Consider the following 19,642-nt stretch of genomic DNA (forward strand, 5'->3'; position numbering starts at 1 on the left):
TGAGGAGTTTTCCTTATTTGAGGAGGGTCCGGATGCTTGTTTGTTCTCCTCCTCTGTTTGCTCGGTTGTCTGGATTTTCTCTGTGTAAAAGCTGTCGAGTGTTAAAGACTTCTTCTTTTTGTTATTATTCTTTCTCTTCTGAACCTCCTGATGCTGAGTAGCCATCATTAGCCCAGCAGCTTCTCAGCTTTATCCTCGGGCTCAGTGTCTGTTCCCAATCTATTGGCTCCTGAGGTCTGAATTCTGGTTTTTTCCAAGGTCAAGCCCCCTGGTGGGCCCTCTTGCTTGTTCCTCTGCTGGAGGTTTCTTTACAAGTCTCAGGGCGCTGCTTCCACAGTCGTATACCAGTCTGCACTGGTTCCCCACTTAGGCTTAGTTCTGCCTCCACCCACGCCTCTACTCAGCCGGCTCTCTGCGCCCAGCGTCCTGCTCCGGCGCGCGCGCTCAGATTTCGCGTGCTTTTTTTGACTTAATGGGGTCCTAAGTCTTGCTGCTGTCAGGAACAGGTCCCGGAGCTGCTGATGACTCGATGGGTGCCCCAAACTTGCTCTATTTCTTTTTAGCTGGGTTCGGAGCTATAGGTGAGTGTGGAGGGGGTGGGGGTGGGGCGGTTGCTCAGCTCGCGATTGAGTGAGTGAGAGCCCTTTTTAGCTTGGAAATGTCTCGATTCCACGTACCTTCCACGCTGTGCCCTGTTGTGGGGTTCCTCCGTTCGTCTGGACTTGTTTTTATGTCCCCTTGAGGAGTTTTGTATGTTTCGGTCAGGAGAGGTTAAGAGCTGCTTCTTACTCTGCCGCCATCTTAACCCGGAAGCCTCTTGCAACTTTTACCCATAGTTCTGTCTTCGGGGGCCAAATAGAACAAGTCTAATCTCTTTTCCAAATGATTTGAAAACAACTCTAATTTTCCCTTGAGTCTCCTCCAAGGTAAACATTCCAAGTTCCTTCAATCTATCTTCATATGTCATGAACTCATTCTTCTTGTTTCTCCCTTCACCATCTTTGAAGTTCTCCTCTGTATTCTAAGTTATCATGGTCTTTCTTAAAATATGATGCCTAGAGTCAAATACAGAACTCTAGCTGTTATGTGGCCAGGAAATCAGAACTCTCACCTCCCTCGATTTGAATATTACTACTCCATTCTCTCTTAATGCTGCTCAAGATAGTATTAGATGATTTTATTTTATTTTTTCATTACCTTATGACATTGTTGATTCATGTTGAACTCTCAAAAAACCAAGTCCTTTTTCAGATGGATGGCTATGTAGTCATGTCTTTTCCATCTTGTGCTTAATAAGATTTTAAAAATATTGAAGTATAAGAATTTGGAGGTGGGGGCAGCTAGGTAGCTCAGTGGATTGAGAGCCAGGCCTAGAGATGAGAGGTCCTAGGTTCAAATCTGGCCTCAGACACTTCCCAGCTGTGTGACCCTGGGCAAGTCACTTAACCCCCATTGCCTAGCCCTTACCATTCTTCAGCCTTGGAACCAATACACAGTATTGATTCCAAGATGGAAGGTAAGGGTTTAAAAAAAAAAAAAGACTTTTTTCATTTATTCCTGTTAAATCTATACCATATTTTGGATTGAATACTAGTTTCTATTGATCTATGAGGGAACAATTTAGTTTATAGACATTATTTAGAGTAAAAAAACATCAATTTTTAAAACTGAAAAACTAAGAGAAAGAGAAGCTAAATAACACACCTATAGCCATCATGTGCTAAGACAGAAATAACAGAAACATACACTCTAAGTAGGATCTTGAATGCTAAGCCAGCACACATCTGAATAAGAAATCCTTTCTGAAATCAAGGCCTATCCAGCCTTGACTTGAAGACTTTCAGTTAGCAGGAATCCAGTCACACCTCAGGTAGCTCTAATTGTTAGGAAGGTTTTCATTATTAGCCAAATCTACCTTTCTGAAGATTCTACAGATGGCTCTGAATTCTGTCCTCTATAGCAAAACACAACTAAAACCTCTTCCACATGACAATACTTCAGCTCCTCAAAGATAACTATAATCTTCCCTCTGTTTTCTCTACTCTCCATTAAATATCCCCAGTTTTTTCAATCATTTCTCACATGGCATCCACCAAATGTCCCTCCTTAGCTCTCCATTCTGGTGTGCAGACGATGATTCCTAAAATGTGGCACTCAAAGATGAATACAACTTTCCAGATGTGGTCTGATGAGAGTAGAGCACAGGAACAATATCAATTACCTCATTAGGAATATTATGCTTCTAGGAATGGAGCCTAGAATATCAATAGCATATTGGGTAGCCATGCCACATTGTTGATTCATATTGAACTTGTAATCTATTAAAACCCTCCAGATCTTTCCTGGAAAATCGTTGCCTAGTCATACTTCTAATATGCTACTTGTACATTTGATTTTTTTTTAATCCAACTTTCCACTGACCCCTATTAAATTTCATTCTATTCCATTTGGCCCATCTTTCCAGCCTGCCAGAAACCTGATCTGATCATCTGATGGGTTAGAATGAGAACTGGATCTCAAAGGACTCCCTGACATCTCCACTCACGTTCAATTTGATCAGTATTTCCAAACCTGTGGAAGGTTTTGGAGGAATTCAAGGCAGCTAGGAAGCACAGCAAATAGATCACTGGACTTGGGACTCAAGAAGTCCTGAATGCAAAATTGGACTCAGATCTTTACTAGTTACTTGTCCTGGGCAAGTAACTGAATTTCTCTAAGACGCAGGACTATCATTTGTAAAACTGGGATAATAAGAGCCCCTTCCTCAGGGTTGTTGTGAGGATCAAATGAGATAACACGTTTGCAAACCTTGATGAGATATAGAAGTGTGAGCTGTCATTGTTCTAGGCTCTTGCATGAGGATTCTCAAGCCCAGAAATTGTCAGGAGTAATAGCAATAACTCACTTTTAACATTTCAAAAGTACTTTCTTTGCAATGACCCATTTTTTCAAAGGATGAAACTGAGACTCAAAGGGACGTAGTACCTTGTCTTGGAGACACATAGCTCATAAACTACCAGAGCCAGGATTCTAGGCCCAGGCTTTCCTGGCTCCAGGGCCAGTCTTTCCCCCACTTGTCCAAGATTTAGAAGAGAGACTTAGTAAATAGGAGTTAATGATGAATCCTGTGTTTGGAACAGGATTGGTTAGAGGTGGTTTATGGTCTAGTGAAATTAAACATTTAGGAACGTGTTCTTATTCTTTCATTGTTTAAATTCTTCATGCTCGATCTTCCCTTTTCTGCGTTTCTGAAGTGGATTTTTGTTTTTACTTGCTGAGCCATTTAATTATATTTTTAACTCCTTTCATCTTGAATTGAATTAAATTTGACCTTCAGGAAAAGAAGTCAAACAAGTCTCTTCCCTTAATCGAAATAAATGGGATTAAGGGTCTTAGGGAAAGTCAAAACCTTACAAGAAACATCCAAGGTATGAGCTTTGTGCTACCCTCTGCCACTTTGTGGAGAAATCTTCTGGATTATGAGTTGACTGTTGACTTTAAGGATGATGTGACCTGGAAGAAGTTAAATTGTCTCCCTGTGTCTCAGTTTCCCCATCTATAAAATGAGAGACTACCAGATGACTGCCCAAGTCCTTTCTAACTCTATATTCTATGGGATGGATCAAATGAAGGGTATTATGGAGTAGTAGAGAACCAGCCTAAAAATCAAAAAGACCTGAGTTCAAGCCCCGCTTCTAACCTATGGTAGCTATGTGGCACAAGAATCTTGTAATGCCCTGGGCAACTTTCTTTCTTTTTTAATTTAAAAAAACTGCTTTCCAACTAATAAGCATCTATCTACTCTCTCCTATCTCCCTTTCCCCATCAGAAAAAAAAACTGCAATAAATACTGATCATTGAGCAAAACAAAGTTCCATATTGACCATGTCCAAAAATGTGTTTCCTTGTGCATATCCAATCCATTACCTGTCAGGAGATGAACAACATCCTAAACCACTGGTTGATCATTGCATAGATAGCACATTCTTCAGTGTTTCAAAATTGAACGTTTTATAAATGTTTCAGTTCGAGTATATAAATTGCTCTCCTAGTTCTGCTAACTCCTTTGCAACAGTGCAAAATGAGGTTTAAATGAAACCCATTCCCTCCACTCCTTCTTCACTTGTGTAGACTTCTCCTTGTGCCCTGTTCTATGTGAGATAATAAACTTCTCCCTCCCCATTCCTCCCCTTTTCTTTCCTATTATATCCTAACCCCCTTCTCTCTCCTTTCTTCTTTTAAGATCATTAAAATAAGAGCAAAACTCACTCCCAGAGAGAACATTTAATTGGATTGCATTTATGACCCCAGTAGACATTATGGTTCTCACATAATGTCTTTCCCCTTCCCAGTTAGAATGCAAATATTTCATGCTTATCAAGTCTGTTCAGACTGATCCCTTATATTTACTTTGTTAGGTCTCTCTCTACTCTCATGTTTGTATTTCAAGGTTTCTACCCAGCACCAGACTTTTAAAAATAACGTTTAGAAGTCCTCTTTTTCATTAGCATTCCATCCTTTCCTCCCACCCACCTCTGTAAGTTTATATTCAATTCTGCTATGTAAGTTATTCTTGGTTGTAAGCCTATATCTTTGGATATCTAATTCCATGCTCTCTGCTCTTTTACAGTTTCCTAACACAGGACCAGGCCAAAAGAACTGAAAAAAATAAAACACCCCAGACAGAACAATCTTGGGAGCAGAACGATTTACCTTAAGTCACTTTTTTTTTTCTTGCTCATGGAATCCTAGAATTTGAGGACTGAGGCAGAGATTATCTCGTCCAGTTCTCATTTTCCACAAGAGGAAACTGAGGCCTAGGAAAGGGAAGGGCCTTGGTTGAAGTCATACACTGAACGTGCCAGGTTCCAATCAAGCACCCAGACTTCTTGCTTTTAATTCCAGCTCTCTTTTCGTTTCACAGGAGTTTGTCCAGACACTACAGGAAAATAGCTCCAAATTCTGATATGGGAGAGCTAGGTAGAATGGCAGATGGAGCAGTACTAGACCTGGAGTCAGGAAGATGCGAGTTCAAATCCAGATTCAGATACTTACTAGTTTTATGACCCTGAAATAAGTCATTTATTCTATCTGCTTCAGTTTCCTCACCTATAAAAATTAAAATACTTACACCTACCTCCCAGTGTGGTCATGAGGATCAAATGAGATATCTGTAAGGTACTCTGCCAATATCAAAGCACTATATAAATTCTAGTGATGATTATGATGCAAGTTTGACAAGTTCACAGAACAGGTAGAGGCACAGGACATAAAGAACAATCATCTGATTATGGATGCGACCAACAAGGATGACAAGGACAGCAGATACGCGAGTCAGGGAGAAGTGGACAGAAAGATGTAGCCCTCATCAATGTCTCTGCCCCGAATGAAAGCCAGGGTGACCTCATGCTCATTTCAGGCTGTTCTCCAGATACTCGACTTAAAAAAAAAAATACGAACAATCCAGAGGCAGCCTTTAGGATACTGCTTGATGGAGCCGTAAGGATGGAGCCAGGCATTATTACATTGAAGTCTTGTTTTACAGCATGTGAGGGAGAGGAGCTTGAGTGTCTGCCTGACAATTCAAATACCAGTAGGAGCATGCAGGTGCACCCTGCTCTAAGAAAACCTAAAATACAAACATCTGAATGGGAGAATCACATTACAAAACAATCTCTCACTCTGTGCTAAAAGCTGCACGCACCCTGGTCTCCTTTAAATAGCACGCCCCCCTGAGGCATTCAGCTTTCCAGAAACAGGCAGACCCAGACCTTGTGGACTCCGTCCAATATCCATTCTAACCAAAGTGGGGGGAATTTAGAGCCTCTGCCACTCTGCACCATCACCCAAAGGGCCTGACTTGGATGGATCAAGGCTGCTGATGCACAGTATTCACATTCTATTTTGATTCTGGTGGGTCATAATCTTTCCTCTAGGAAAAAAAAAATCTCTGGTGAGGCTTTGCCAAAAGGGACAGGGGGCAAAGTGGGCAGGAGCGGGTGTTATGCAAGCTTCCCTGTGTTGTTGTAGCCACACACGGCCCGGCCCTGCGCCCTGACCTGGGTCTTGGCAAAGCCCTGTCAGCTTGCCATGACACTGACCTGTACTTCCCCTTGGTAATTCTAGCTCTGGGCTTTTCCTGGGCAGGCACCTCAGTAATGTCCCTGTCTCATGATGCTGATGAATGACCTTGACCACAAGCATCAAACAAGAACTGAGAAAAGGCCTGAAAGGAGAGACATTTCCCTGAACTCATTCCTGTCCAACTGGGCTCCCCACGGCGCCCTTCCTTTCAGGCACTAGCACGGACGGAGCTGAGCTTCTGACAGGACCCAGAGAGCAAGAGGGGAAACGCAAAGAGATCACCATAAACGGTGCTTTCTGAAAACTGTTGCTATCAACGTCACTCCACGAAGACTACAGGGTGTCCCAAATTCTTAATGCAGTTTTAAGCCGCTGATGACAATGTTTTCAGAGCGCTAAGACTTTGGGGCATCCTAGATAAACTCACAAGACATGACCTTGGTCCCTGTTAAAAAGACAAACACATTCACAAGTAGTCTTTCATCAGGATGGGCCAACCGCAATGGCCTGGGATGGAATGTAAAAGACAGGAAGCATGTTCTGTGGGACCTCTGGACATGGAAGTTATTTTCCAGAGTCTGTTCCTTGGGCATTTTTCAAAAGCTCCAACCTCATGATCTTTTCTTTCCTAAACTGTTCACCCCACAGCTGTCCTCGTACCATAATAGAATGACAGCCTCATCTAGCTGACAGGGTATTGTTCCAGTTCCAATTCTCTCATTTTGCAAATGGGGAAACTGAGGCTCAGGGAAGGGCAAGCCTTTGCCCAAAGTTGAGACTCTTTTGCTATATTGTTGGCCTGTATCATACAGATACATTTTATCTACTTTTGATTCCATTTGGAACAGTAGCTCTGAAAAGAAACGTTGTGTCCTGAGTAGTTGGCAAGCTGCCACACTGAATTTCTCCGAGTTTAATTCTACAGGATATGGGCACAAACACAAAACCCGGGTTTTCTTGCCAGTCACTCTCCTGTGCTTGAACCACAAGAGGCATTTTCAGACCCTGCTCCTGGCAAGCACCAGATTTTGTAGGGTCACCCTCCCTGGGCAGTTTAGATTTTGAGGAAATAAATGACAAGATAAGTAAAGTGCTGGCTGGCCAACCTCCCACCGGACCCATAAATCAACCCAGCTGAACACTGAAAGCTGAGAGAGCACAGTGCCACCTAGCGTTTGACGCTGAAACTTTACAAAGAGTCAAAATAGAATCAATATCATCATCACCAAGCCTTGGGCTCTTGGTGGCCAAAAGGAGACCAGGAATAGAGCCGTCAAGCAACAGGGAAAAGTGAGAAAGAAAGGAGACCAGTAAAATAAGAGAAAGAGCAGCAAATGGAGCCCTGGGCCCTAGGTATGCTCACTGTCCTAGGCTAACGGTGCCCTGTGAAGCACAGTCTCTTCCCCTTGGGGAGTTACAATCTACACCAGGAAACACTAAGGCAGGCATAAACTGAGACCATGCGGAACAAATCCTCAGATAGGTGCACACACTAGTGAAAAAGGAAGAAGCCTCCTTTGATGGACAGCCATCAATGTCATGCCCACCAGAGATGGGTGACTCTCAAACCAAGGTTCTCTTCTCTTTTCTTTCTCTCTACCTTCTCTCCCCTCATCAGCTCCCATGAGTTCAATGATCATCTCTAGGCTAATTCCCAAATCTATATATCCAACAATAGTGTCCTTACTGAGCTCTAACCTACTATCACCTTTTGAACATGCCAAACCAGACATGCCATATAGCCTCCAAACCCAACATGTTCAAAAGAGAATCTATAATCTTTCTCCCTAAATCAAGCCTTCTTTCAAACATTCTGATTACTGTTGAGGTTCCCATCATCTTCCCAGTCACGAAAGTTTAGAACTTCAGAGTCATCCTATTGTTTCTACTCCACAAAAGTTCTTTTCTATATCCTCTTCTCTCCACTTAAACAGTCACAACCCATATAAATAAGAGTTCATGTTTATAGTAGGTTCTGGTTATTATCTCCAATAAAAACTGAGGCTGAGAGAGACACTATTGACTTCTTCTGGGTCACAAAGCTGTTAAGTATCAGGGGCAAGATTCTAGATCAGATGTTCCTGTCTCAAAGTTGGTCACTCTGTCCACTATTCAACCTAGCTGCCCAATAATCTGTCTTTTTATTGTTCTTTCTGATTGGCCTCCTTGCCTGAAGTCTCTCTGCATCCCCTACGTACCTCCTTAGCCTGACAAAGGATTTTCCTTAAAGCTCAGGTCTGATTAGTCACTCCTCTACTCAATAAACCCCAGCTTATTGGCTCCAGGATCAAATTTAAAATATTGGGTTTGGCTTTTAAAGCCCTTCATGCTTGGCCCCTTCCTGTTTTTCTTTTTTTATATTTCCCTCTCTACACATTCTACAATCCTGTCATACAGGCCAATTGACTCAGACTAAATGTTTAGGTTTATGAGGGCAAAAGGCCATGGGCTCTTCTGAAGAGCCGGGGGAAACTGAGTCACTAAGTTGGGGGAGGGGGGGCACGGCCCGAGCAGAAATCAGACTCACCTGGGAGAACCATGTCTAGGGTTCGGCAATCAGGGATAGTCAGAGGGAAGGAGAGGACAGGGTCCAAGAGTCAAGGAGAGTGGGGAAAAGAAGTTCCATGCTCTGCCAATTGAGCTGGGTGTGAGAGAGGAAGGGGGGGAAGGGAGGAAGGGAGAGATGTGTATCTTTGGGATGTCTTTACTGTTCTCTGCATAGCCAAGCACTCCTAAACCTTCAAGGATTCTTCTACCCCCAATCCCACATCATTTAAGCAGTCTCCCCTTATTACTCCAGTCACTTAGGGTTGAATGGGGCCTGAGGAAGCGGGGGGGGGGGGGGAGCCCAGCCTGGCTGACCCACATACCTCACTGGCCCCAGCCAATGCACCATTTGTCAGTCCCATGGACAATAGTACAACCTAAGACAGATGAGACGAGATGAGAATGAGGTGGTGATTCAGCAAGGCTTTATTGTGTGAAAGAAAAGGGGAAAAGGAGTGTAGAGGTGGCAAGGGAAGAATTAGCAGGGAAGCCCAATGCCAGTAAAGGTAGCTATGGGATCTGGGGGACAGGGGGAAGGAAGACAGGAGCAAGGGGAGAACCCGAAACCTGTGGATGGCCAGGAATCTCCACCTGGGTGGAGAAAGGAACAACCTCTTATAGGGTGGTTGTCCAGGATGAGATAATCTGTATTGCCTCTATTGGTCAAGTTGGGGTTACTTGGGTCCACTTCATTGGACAGCCCTGAGGGGGTTGGGATTCTGAGTCTCTAGGGGTGGGAAGTTCTCAGGCCTGATGGTCAGTGATGTGGGAGGTCAAAGTCCTGATGTTCTGCCCAATGCTGCTGGTACTGGCAGGTGCGGGAGGTTGGGGAAGGGAGGAGAGGAGGGCTTTGGTTCCAGGGTCTATCACCTTACATACAACATTCTATCTTTTAACCTCATAGGGCCTTTGCACTGGACCCTCTTTGTGCTGTTTCTTGTAACCTCATGGCTTAGCACAGTTACCGACACAAAGCAGGGGCTTGTCGACTAACCAAAAAAATGAAAACAAAAACAAACAAATCCAGTCCCTATCCTTGAGGAGCTCCCATTCAAATGGGGGAGACAACCTACAACTACGTATATACAAGATATATTACTGTGCAAATGGAAGGTCATCTCCTAAAAAAGACATTAGCAATGGGGCAAATGGGTCTGGGAAAGGCCTCTTGTAGAAGGAGGGATTTGGGCTGAGCCTTGAAGGAAGTCAGGGAATACAGAAAGTGAGAATGAGCACAGCCATGAGTGAGATGAGGATGACACCAGTTTATAATCCTGCATAACCAGAAGATGATGTTGTCCCCCAAGAGTAATAGAAAAGTTGAGGAGTGGGGAGGGTTTAGGGGGAAAGATAAATTCTGCTTTGGTCATGAGTTTGAGTAGGCTACAGGACATCCAGTTTAAGATGTTCAAAAGGCTGCTGGTGATATAAAACTAGGACTCAGGAAACTAGGGCTGGACAGATAGGTCTGGAAACCATCTGCAGAGAAAATAATGGAACCTATAGGAACTTAATGAGATCATCAAGCAAGACCATATAGAGCATGTGTCATGGATTCCTCTGGCAATTTGGTAAAGACTATTGGCTCCTTTTCAGAGAAACATTAAATGCACAAATTAAAATACATCAGATTACAAGAAAGAAACCAATTGTATTGAAATAATTATAATTCTTTTCTTTTTAATATTAAATTGTTACATCTCAAGTTAAGAAGCCCTGGTAGAAAGGGAGAGAGTAACCAGTGCAGACCGGAGGGAAATCCAATTGGGAGTGACCCTGATAAAGATCCAGCAAAGGTGACTGAGAAGGAGCAGCCTGATAGGTAGGAGAATCAGGAAAGGACAGAGTCACAAAAACCTAGAAAAAAGAGAGTATCAAAAAGAAGGCCATCAATAGTGTCAAAGGCTACCCAGAGGACAAGAAAGATGAAGACTGAGAAAAGGCTATTAGATTTGGCAATTAAAAAATCACTGGTAGCTTTGGAGGGAGTAGTTTGTAGTGAATTGTTAAATCAGAAGCTAGACTGCAAGAGGCTTTTTAAAATTCTTTTAAAAATATTTTTGAGTTCCAAATTCTCTCCCTTTCTCCAGCTCCTCCATTCATTTTGCAGAGGCTTTAGAAGAGAGTCAGAGGAGGGGAAATGGGACATATAATGAAGATAATTTTCTTAAGTTTAGCCAAGAAGGGAAGGTATGATATAGGGCAATTGCAAGTAAGGATGGATATCACATGAGGGTTTTTTCAAGACAAAGGAGAGACTGACATATTTGTAGGGAGCAGAGGAAAAGCCAAGTACATAAGGGGAGATATTAGAGAAAACAGGGGAAGTAATCTGAAGAAGATGGAAGAGATGGGAGCAAGGGTAAATGTTGGACCATAGGAGCAGAGCTGAGATTCAAAGAAGGTACACAGACTTAACTAATCTCTTCCAAATTACCCTGCAAACAGGGGGCAGCTGGGTGGCTCCGTGGATTGACAGCCAGACCTAGAGACGGGAGGTCCTAGGTTCAAATCTAGCCTCAGACACTTCCCAGCTGTGTGACCCTGGGCAAGTCACTTAACCCCCATTGCCTACTCTTACCACTGTTCTGCCTTGGAGCCAATACACAGTATTGACTCCAAGACAGAAGGTAAGGGTTTTAAAAAAAAAAAAATTTACCTTGCAAACAACTGGAGCAGTATAACCCCAAAAAAGATGGAGAAAAATAATTTTCAGTCCAAACAACTTAGAAGGTCAGCACAAAAGACTGAGTACACCAGGGTGGAAATGGAATGCAAAGCAGTATGCCAAGGCAGGCCTCATGACAGCAAAACCCAAGATGGTTAAATCAGCAGCAAAGGTTTCTGGAGCTCTCAGCCACAGATGATATGATGGGTCGGACAATTGCTCAGAAGGAGATTACAGGGATCCCTTTGTTAGCTCTGGGTGCAAGACTCTTGTTGCATTGCCCATATGCAGATCCAGGTTGCAGTTCTGGGGTGTGGTCTTGAGGTGAGGAGGAGCACTAGCAAACACAAGTGCTTGTAGTTGCAGGGGAGAAGAGAACCCTGGTCACAGTTCCAAAGCAGAAAAGAGTGTTTAAAGTTGCTCACAGACCAAAGCAGAGGCCAGAAGAGTACTAAACACACCTCTCCTATAGATCATATCACTTTGGAAGAACTGAAAACTTACAGATCCCCAGAGCTAGCTAGCTGCACAAGAAACCTGAAAGCTTAGAATAGTGCTCCCTTCACCAAAGGAGCAAAACCCAACTTTAACAGTTTTTTAAGTTAAGAGACCAAAAAAATGCTGGAAAATGAGCAAATAATAACAAAAAAAGAAAATCAACATAGAAAGTCATTTTGAAGATAGGTAAGACCAAACCACAAACTCAGAAGAAAACAACAAGGTCAATACTGCTGATTCTAAAGCCTCCAAGAAAAATATGAATTGGTCTTAAGCCCAAAAAGAATTAACAAAGGAGCTCAAAAAGGATTTTTAAAAATCAAATAAAAGAGGTAGAAGGAAAACTGGGAAAAGAAATGAGAGTAATAAATTATTTTTTTAAAAAGAGTCAACATCTTGGTAAAGAAAATACAAAAAATACTGAAGAAAATAATTCTTAAAAAATACAATAGGGCCACTTCCCAGCTGTGTGACCTTGGGCAAGTCACTTGACCCCTATTGCCCACCCTTACCAATCTTCCACCTATGAGACAATACACTGAAGTACAAGGGTTAAAAAAAAAAAATACAATAGGCCAATTGGTAAAAGAAACACAAAAATCCAATGAAGAGAACTTCTTAAAAGACAGAATTGGGCATATTGAAAAAAGAAGTACAAAAATTCCCCATGGAAAAGAACTTTTTAAAAAGAAGAACTGGCAAAATGGAAAAGGAGATACAAAAGTTGACTCAAAAAAAAAAATAATGCCTTAAAAACTAGAATTAGGTAAGTTGAAGCTAATGACTCTATGAGACATCAAGAACCAAAATCAAAAGAATGAAAAAATAGAAGAAAATGTGAAATATCTCATTGAAAAAACAAATGATCTGAAAAATAATTCCGGGAGAGATAATTTGAGAATTATTGGACTACATGAAAACCATGACCATAAAAAGGGCTTATCATCATCATCATCATCTTTCAACAAATTTTCAAGGGAAACTGCTCTGATATTTTAGAATCAGAAGGTAAAATAGAAACTGAAAGAATCCATTGATCACTTCCTGAAAGAGATCACTAAAAGATAATCCTCAGGAATATTATAGACAAATTACAAAATTCCAGGTCAAGGAAAAAATATTGCAAGCAGCCAAAATGAAACAATTTAAATATTGTGAAATTGCAGACAGAATAGCACAAAATTAGCAGATTCTACATTAAAGGATCATAGGGCCTGGAATGATATTCCAGAGGGCAAAGGAGCTAGAACTTCAATCGAGAATAACTTATCTATCAAAACAGCATAATCCTTCAGGAAAAAGAATAATCAATGAAATTGAGGACTTTCAAATATTCCTGATGAAAAGGCCAGAGCTGAATGGAAAATTTAACTCTCTGATCAAAGACTCAAGAGAAAGATGAAAAGAAATCAAGACATTCAATAAGGTTAAATTGTTTACATATCTTCACATAGACAGAGGGCAAGGGTGTGAGTTAAATATGATGGAGTGATATCTAAAAAATAAATAAAATTAAGGGGTGAGAAAGAGGAATGCATTGGAAGAAGGGGAAAGGGAGAAATAGAATGGGGTAAATTATCTCACATAAAAAAAGGCATTAAAGTTTTTACAATAGGGGGCAGCTGGGTAGCTCAGTGGAGTGAGAGTCAGGCCTAGAGACAGGAGGTCCTAGGTTCAAACCCGGCCTCAGCCACTTCCCAGCTGTGTGACCCTGGGCAAGTCACTTGACCCCCATTGCCCACCCTTACCAATCTTCCACCTATGAGACAATACACCGAATTACAAGGGTTAAAAAAAAAGAAGAAGAAAAAAAAAAAAGAAAAGTTTTTACAATAGAGGGGAAGATGGGGGAGATGAGAAGAAGAGCATTTGAATCTTGCTCTCATCAGAACTGGCTCAAAGAGGAAAGAATATGCACAATCAATTGGGTATAGAAATCTATCTTACCCTACAGAGATAGAGGAGGGAAAAGGGATAAGGTAGGGAGAGGGGAATATTGATAAACATTTTAAAAAGGCAAATTGGGAGCTATGATGGTCAGAAAACAAACATTTTGAGGATGGATAGAATGAAAGGAGAATGAAAAGAATACAGGGAGGGGGCAAATAGGATGGAGAGAAATACACAGTAATTATAATGGTGAAAAAAATTTAAAACAAGTCTCTAATAAAGGACTCATTTCTCAAGTATACTGAGAAATGAGTTGAATGAATAATAATACAAGTCATTCACCAATTGATAAATGGTCAAAGGATATGAACAGGTAGTTCTCAAGCTAATTAAAGCTCACTATAATCCAGTGGTTCCCAAACCTTTTTGGCCTACTGCCCCCTTTCCAGAAAAAATATTACTTAGCCCCCTGGAAATTAATTTTTTTAAATTTTAATAGCAATTAATAGGAAAGATAAATGTACCTGTGGCCATCACCACCTCCCTGGATCGCTGCAGCACCCACTGGGGGCGGTAGTGCCCACTTTGGGAATCACTTGCTATAGTCATACAAAAAGTGCTCTAAATCACGAACTAGAGAAATGCAAATTCAAACAACTCTGAGGTTCTACCCCATATCTATTAGATTGGCTATTATGAAAGGAAAGGGAAAATGACAAAACTTGAAGACATGGGAAAATTAAGACACTAATTTACTGTTGAAGGAGTTGTGAATTCATTCAATCATTCTGAAGAGCAATTTTGACCTATGTGCAAGGGGCTATACAATATATATCCTTTGATCCAGCAATACCATAACTATGCTTGTATCCCAAAGAGATTAAAAAAAGGGGGGGGGGAAGGACCTATATTTTCAATATAGAAAATGAGGGCATATCATCAATTGAGGAATGGCTAAGTTATAGTATGATTGTAATGGAATACTGTTGTGTTTTAAGAATTGATGAACCAGAGCAAAGAAAAACCTGGAAAAGACTTACACAAACTGAAGCATCAGAGTGAAATAAACACAACCAGGAGAACACCATACAAAGTGATAGCAATATGATATGATGAACTGTAAATAACTCAGCTATTCTCAGCAATACAGTGATCCAAAACAATCCTAATGGACTCATGATAAAAAAAAAATGCCATCTTCTTCTAGAGAAAGAATTGGGGTCTGAATCCAGATCAAAGCAAACTTTTTCACTTTCTTTTTGTTCGAGTTTCCTTCCACAAAAGAGATTAATAAGGAAAAATGTTTTACATGATTACACATGTAAAATCTGTATCATATGTTATATTGAATCTCTAGGAGCTTGAAGTTCACCTTTGATTGACAAATAAGTCAGTTGGATGGAATGTTCCCAGGGAGGCATGCGAGAGGCAGAAGGGGCAGTTGAGAACCCTGAGGAGAGATTCTGGGTCTTTGACCTGTGCTGAGGCTGGAGATCAGTGGATCCTGGTCTTGGAGTGAGAGGGTGCAAACATCTCTCTGCAAACTCTTCCTGTACTTGAGATACCGTTTTCAACCTGTACTTGACCACCACCTTGGTGTCTACAGCCCCTATATTAGTAGTTTCATCATCTAGATATCTAGGTTTCCCAGGGCCCGGGAGGGATCCAGGAAGTGGGCAGGAGACGGAAGAAGAGGGTGGAAAGGGTGGACATAACTCAACTGTTAAGGCTGAAGATCTATAGAAGAAGCTGAAGATTTCCCAGCACTTTACCTACTCTGGTTTAGTCCTGGCCAGGCTGAACCAGAGGGAAGCTACATTGATTCTTCATTTGCCAGCAGTTGAGAGTTTCATTAGTAACAATTAAAGTAGGGTCTCCTATACCACAGTCCTTTCTTTATCCTTCCTGTTTAATATATAGTTTTAAGTACCTTCCTAAATCAGTTTCAAAGCTTGTTTTGGAAAGGGAGACAACGCAGTCAGAATATCGTCATTATCCTAGCTGAAGAGCCCAAATCAATATATCAATTAACCCCAGGTGGGTCCTAAAGGATAAAACCCTTTTGACCTGAAGGATCCTGCCTGGGCAACTGTTATAAAGGAGAAGTGTCATCTTATTCCTCTCTGTACATCATTTCTACCACCCCAAATAGATACAAGAGACCTCCCATAATTATAACACATATTGCTTACTACTTCAGAGGGGGGGAAGGGAAGGAAGTGGGAAAGAATTTGAGACTCAAAATTCTTTTTAAAATGTTGGAAACTGTTTTTACATGTAACTGGGGGAAAACAAAATAAAATTTTAAAGGATGAATGGGGAGAGGGGTTTGCCTCAGCAAAGCGAAGGGTCAACTCTACATGTGAGATAGGAGTGGAAGGGGAGAGAAGGCCAAAATATATGAGTGATGTAATATCTTGGTTTTTGTTGTTTTTTAGATATCCTTAGCCCAGAGCAAGGCACATTGTAAGAGTGAATGCTTGTTAATTAAGTTATCATCACACACTGCCTACTAATTACTTTAGGCCTCTTTGGGGATGGAGAATCTTGGGAGTATTTTGAATGCTATTAGGGCATTTGGCAAATTAGGGTGAGAAGGGCTACATAGTTGAATTAAATTCTTAGCCTCCCAACTGTTAATTGTACAGACCCTCTCTCTATGGGTGTGATTTTTAAAATCTAGGGTCCCTGTTGTTAAATGGCGAAGTGAGCTGGAGCAAGAAGGCACCATCTGTACATAACAATAAATCTGTCCTTAATAAGACATTTGTTGAAATTGAAACTCAAAGACTCAAATTTGCCACATTCTGAGCCAAACTTTTCCCAGAGCTAATATCTATACCTACTATCACCTGTTTGAGGAGGAGGGCGACTTGGGTATACCTAATCACTGGAGTCATAGAAGGAATTTCAAAGTATTACTTAGACAAACCACCTTCCCAGACCTCCTTCTTCCTTCACTTCCCTTCACATCTCCATCTCTGTTCAGAAATGTATCTGGAATAACCTAACAAGGCAGCAACATACTGGACCAAACACAATTGGGTTTAGATTCTGGCTAGAACAGAACACATTTAGGTTTAGATCCTGGCTGGACCAGGACACATTTATTTTTGGATTCTGGTCCTGATGGTTAATTCTATAGTCATGGACAAACTCCTTTACTTTTCTTAAAAATGGGGGTTGAAGGAAAAGGTAATAATCCCTTGTACCATCTACATCTCAGAGTTGTTAGAGAGGACTTTGTAATCCTTAAAGGGACTTAGCTATACAAAGTAACCATCTTCATAAACTACAGTAACTTGTGTCATTTTCCATAGCTTCTGGGGTAAAAAGGTATACCTGAATGTTTCTAAGAATAGCCAAAAAGATACTTTCTGTCTCTAGGGATAAAGTCTCAAAGATACCTCCTCAATAGTGTCTCCTTCCATGTGGCCTCCCCACTTTAATTTCCTGATGAATTTAAATTTCTAGGAGGAAATGAAGCATATTACTAAAACATGCCAACATTGTTGGCTTACAGGGTGAACAAACAGGGTGGTTAGGAGAGAGATAGCACTACCCTATCTAAGTAGGAGAGGAAAAGATGTTGCGGTAAACAGTGCCAAGCTACTTTTCAATATCTATGGCCTTACATAAAATTCTAGAAATGTGAAACTGAGTAAGGATCCTAATCCAGGCTCTGTAGAATGCAGGATTTGTCTGTAGTCACAAAACAGAGGGTGACCCCATGGGGCAGAAAATTGATCAAAGGTTCAATGGAACTAAAGCCAAGAGTTATCTTCTTAGGTCTCAAGTTCAGGGCATGGCATTGATTTGGTTCCAAATTTAGCCATTCTTGTTTTGGGTCCATTGTCTTAAGTTCAGTGGGGAAGCACAAGTCTTATTTCTTTATTGACTAAACTTAGGTGACCAGGAGGACTGAAATTCTTGGCCTTATTTTCCAACATCCTGCCACTGAAAGGCAGCACATTGCAGTGGTGAAGGCACTGTCTTAGGAGTTAGATCTATGCTTAAATCCCAACTGAGGTACCGAAAAAATTGACATGCAATCTATTTCCTCATCTGAAAAAGGACACTACCTGCCCTTCCTATCTCACAGGGCTGTGAAGGAAAACACTTTGTGCACCCCAGTGCTGCAGAAACAATAACTTATAAAGTGCTTTCATTTCAAAGATGTGTGATTTGGCCAAGGTGGCTCTTCTCTCTTTGGAAGCAGACAACAGTCCTCCTTAGTAGCTAGTCTTCCAGAGGTGTTAACGTTTGAAAATTCATCACCTGAAAGTCAGTCTGGAGATGAGCCTTGGCAGAACAGAATTATCAAGGTCCTCGGATAACATTATACAGCTCACATCCTACTAGAGTTTGCACTCTGCTGGCAGAGTCCTTGAGAAACTCAAAAGGCAACACAGTAAGACTTTATAAAACAAAGGTATTGTAAATTTGCAAGCCAATCTACAATACCAAACTTTGAAAGAAATTAGGCCCAGACCCAAAACAATAAAATTATGAGAAGTAATTTTAGTAACATGGGAATACAAGATACATTAAACTTGGGACGTGGTAGAAAAAGCACTTAGGAGTCAGGTTACCCAAATGGTCTCTTACTACTTACGTGACCGTGGGCAAATGAATCACAGTCTGAGCCTCAATGCCTACTTTTATAAAATGAGACTACTAAACACTTTTATTATCTACCTCACAGGATTGCTATAAAGATCTATTCCATACCATTGGCTCTATCACTAATAAAAAAGTAATGTGTGAAGGGGACAGCTGGGTAGCTCAGTGGATTGAGAGCCAGGCCTAGAGAGGGGAGATCCTAGTTGTTCAAATCTGGCCTCAGACACTTCCCAGCTGTGTGACCCTGGGCAAGTCACTTGACCCCCATTGCCTACCCTTACCACTCTTCCACCTATAAGTCAATACACAGAAGTTAAGGGTTTAAAAAAAAATTAAAAATTAAAAAAAAATTAAAAAAGGTAATGTGTGAAAAGGGCTAGTTAACATTTTGTAGGTTGTTAATTATAGGAAATGTTTTAAATGTTTTAAAACAAAGTCTTAAATGATGTGCTTCAATATTGCTATGGGTTAGTTTTTTGGCACATTAGAAATCTTATCAATGTACCTAATATCAACATTAATAAAAAATACCTTCATGGGCTGAAAAAAAAAATAGATATTGCTATCATTATGTCTACAAAAGAAGACCTCTGCTGAATGGGCATGCCTTGGGCTGGTTTAAAAACTTTTTTAAAATGACACCTTAGTAGACAAGGGTCAACACTGAGCAAAGAAAGCTTACAGAAAGCAAAAACAATGAAAAATGTGGGAGTAGGGGCAGAGAAATAACCTATTCAGAAAACCAAAGGACAAAGGATGGGTGGGAGAGGATCAGAATACCTCCAGGTAAGGTAAGGTATGGTATGTAGGTGGGGGGATGGGGGGTGGGAATAGAATCCTTCCATTCTTTTTTGTATCAATAGCTATATACTCTGTGTGTTATCCAAGAGCTCTGTCCTAGGCCTACTCTGCTTTCCTCTGTACTCTTACATTGATCTCATCAACTCCCATGGGTTCAATGATCTTCACTCTCTTGACAAATCTTCCCATTACATATTCTAGCCCTTCTCTTCCATCAGTTTCAGCTTTAATCCTGCATTACCAACTGTCGCTTACTAGACATCTCCATTTGGATGAGCCACTGGCATCTCAAATTCAACATGTACCAAAGGGAGCATGCTACATTAGCATGAACATTCTTCTAGTCTCCCAGGTGCCCAACCTGTCATCTTCCACCGTTTCTACAGCACTCCTCCTCACCCCGCTTGTCTAATGAATTGTGGAAGTCTTTTGAGTTCCACCTTCCCCTTTTCTCATTTACCACCATGCTCCAAGCTGTCTTCTTCACTTTCTTTTCTGACTATTCCAGGAGCTTCCCTGTCATCACATCAC

The sequence above is a fragment of the Gracilinanus agilis genome, chromosome 1 (assembly GCF_016433145.1).
Source record: "Gracilinanus agilis isolate LMUSP501 chromosome 1, AgileGrace, whole genome shotgun sequence".
Taxonomy (NCBI): domain Eukaryota; kingdom Metazoa; phylum Chordata; class Mammalia; order Didelphimorphia; family Didelphidae; genus Gracilinanus; species Gracilinanus agilis.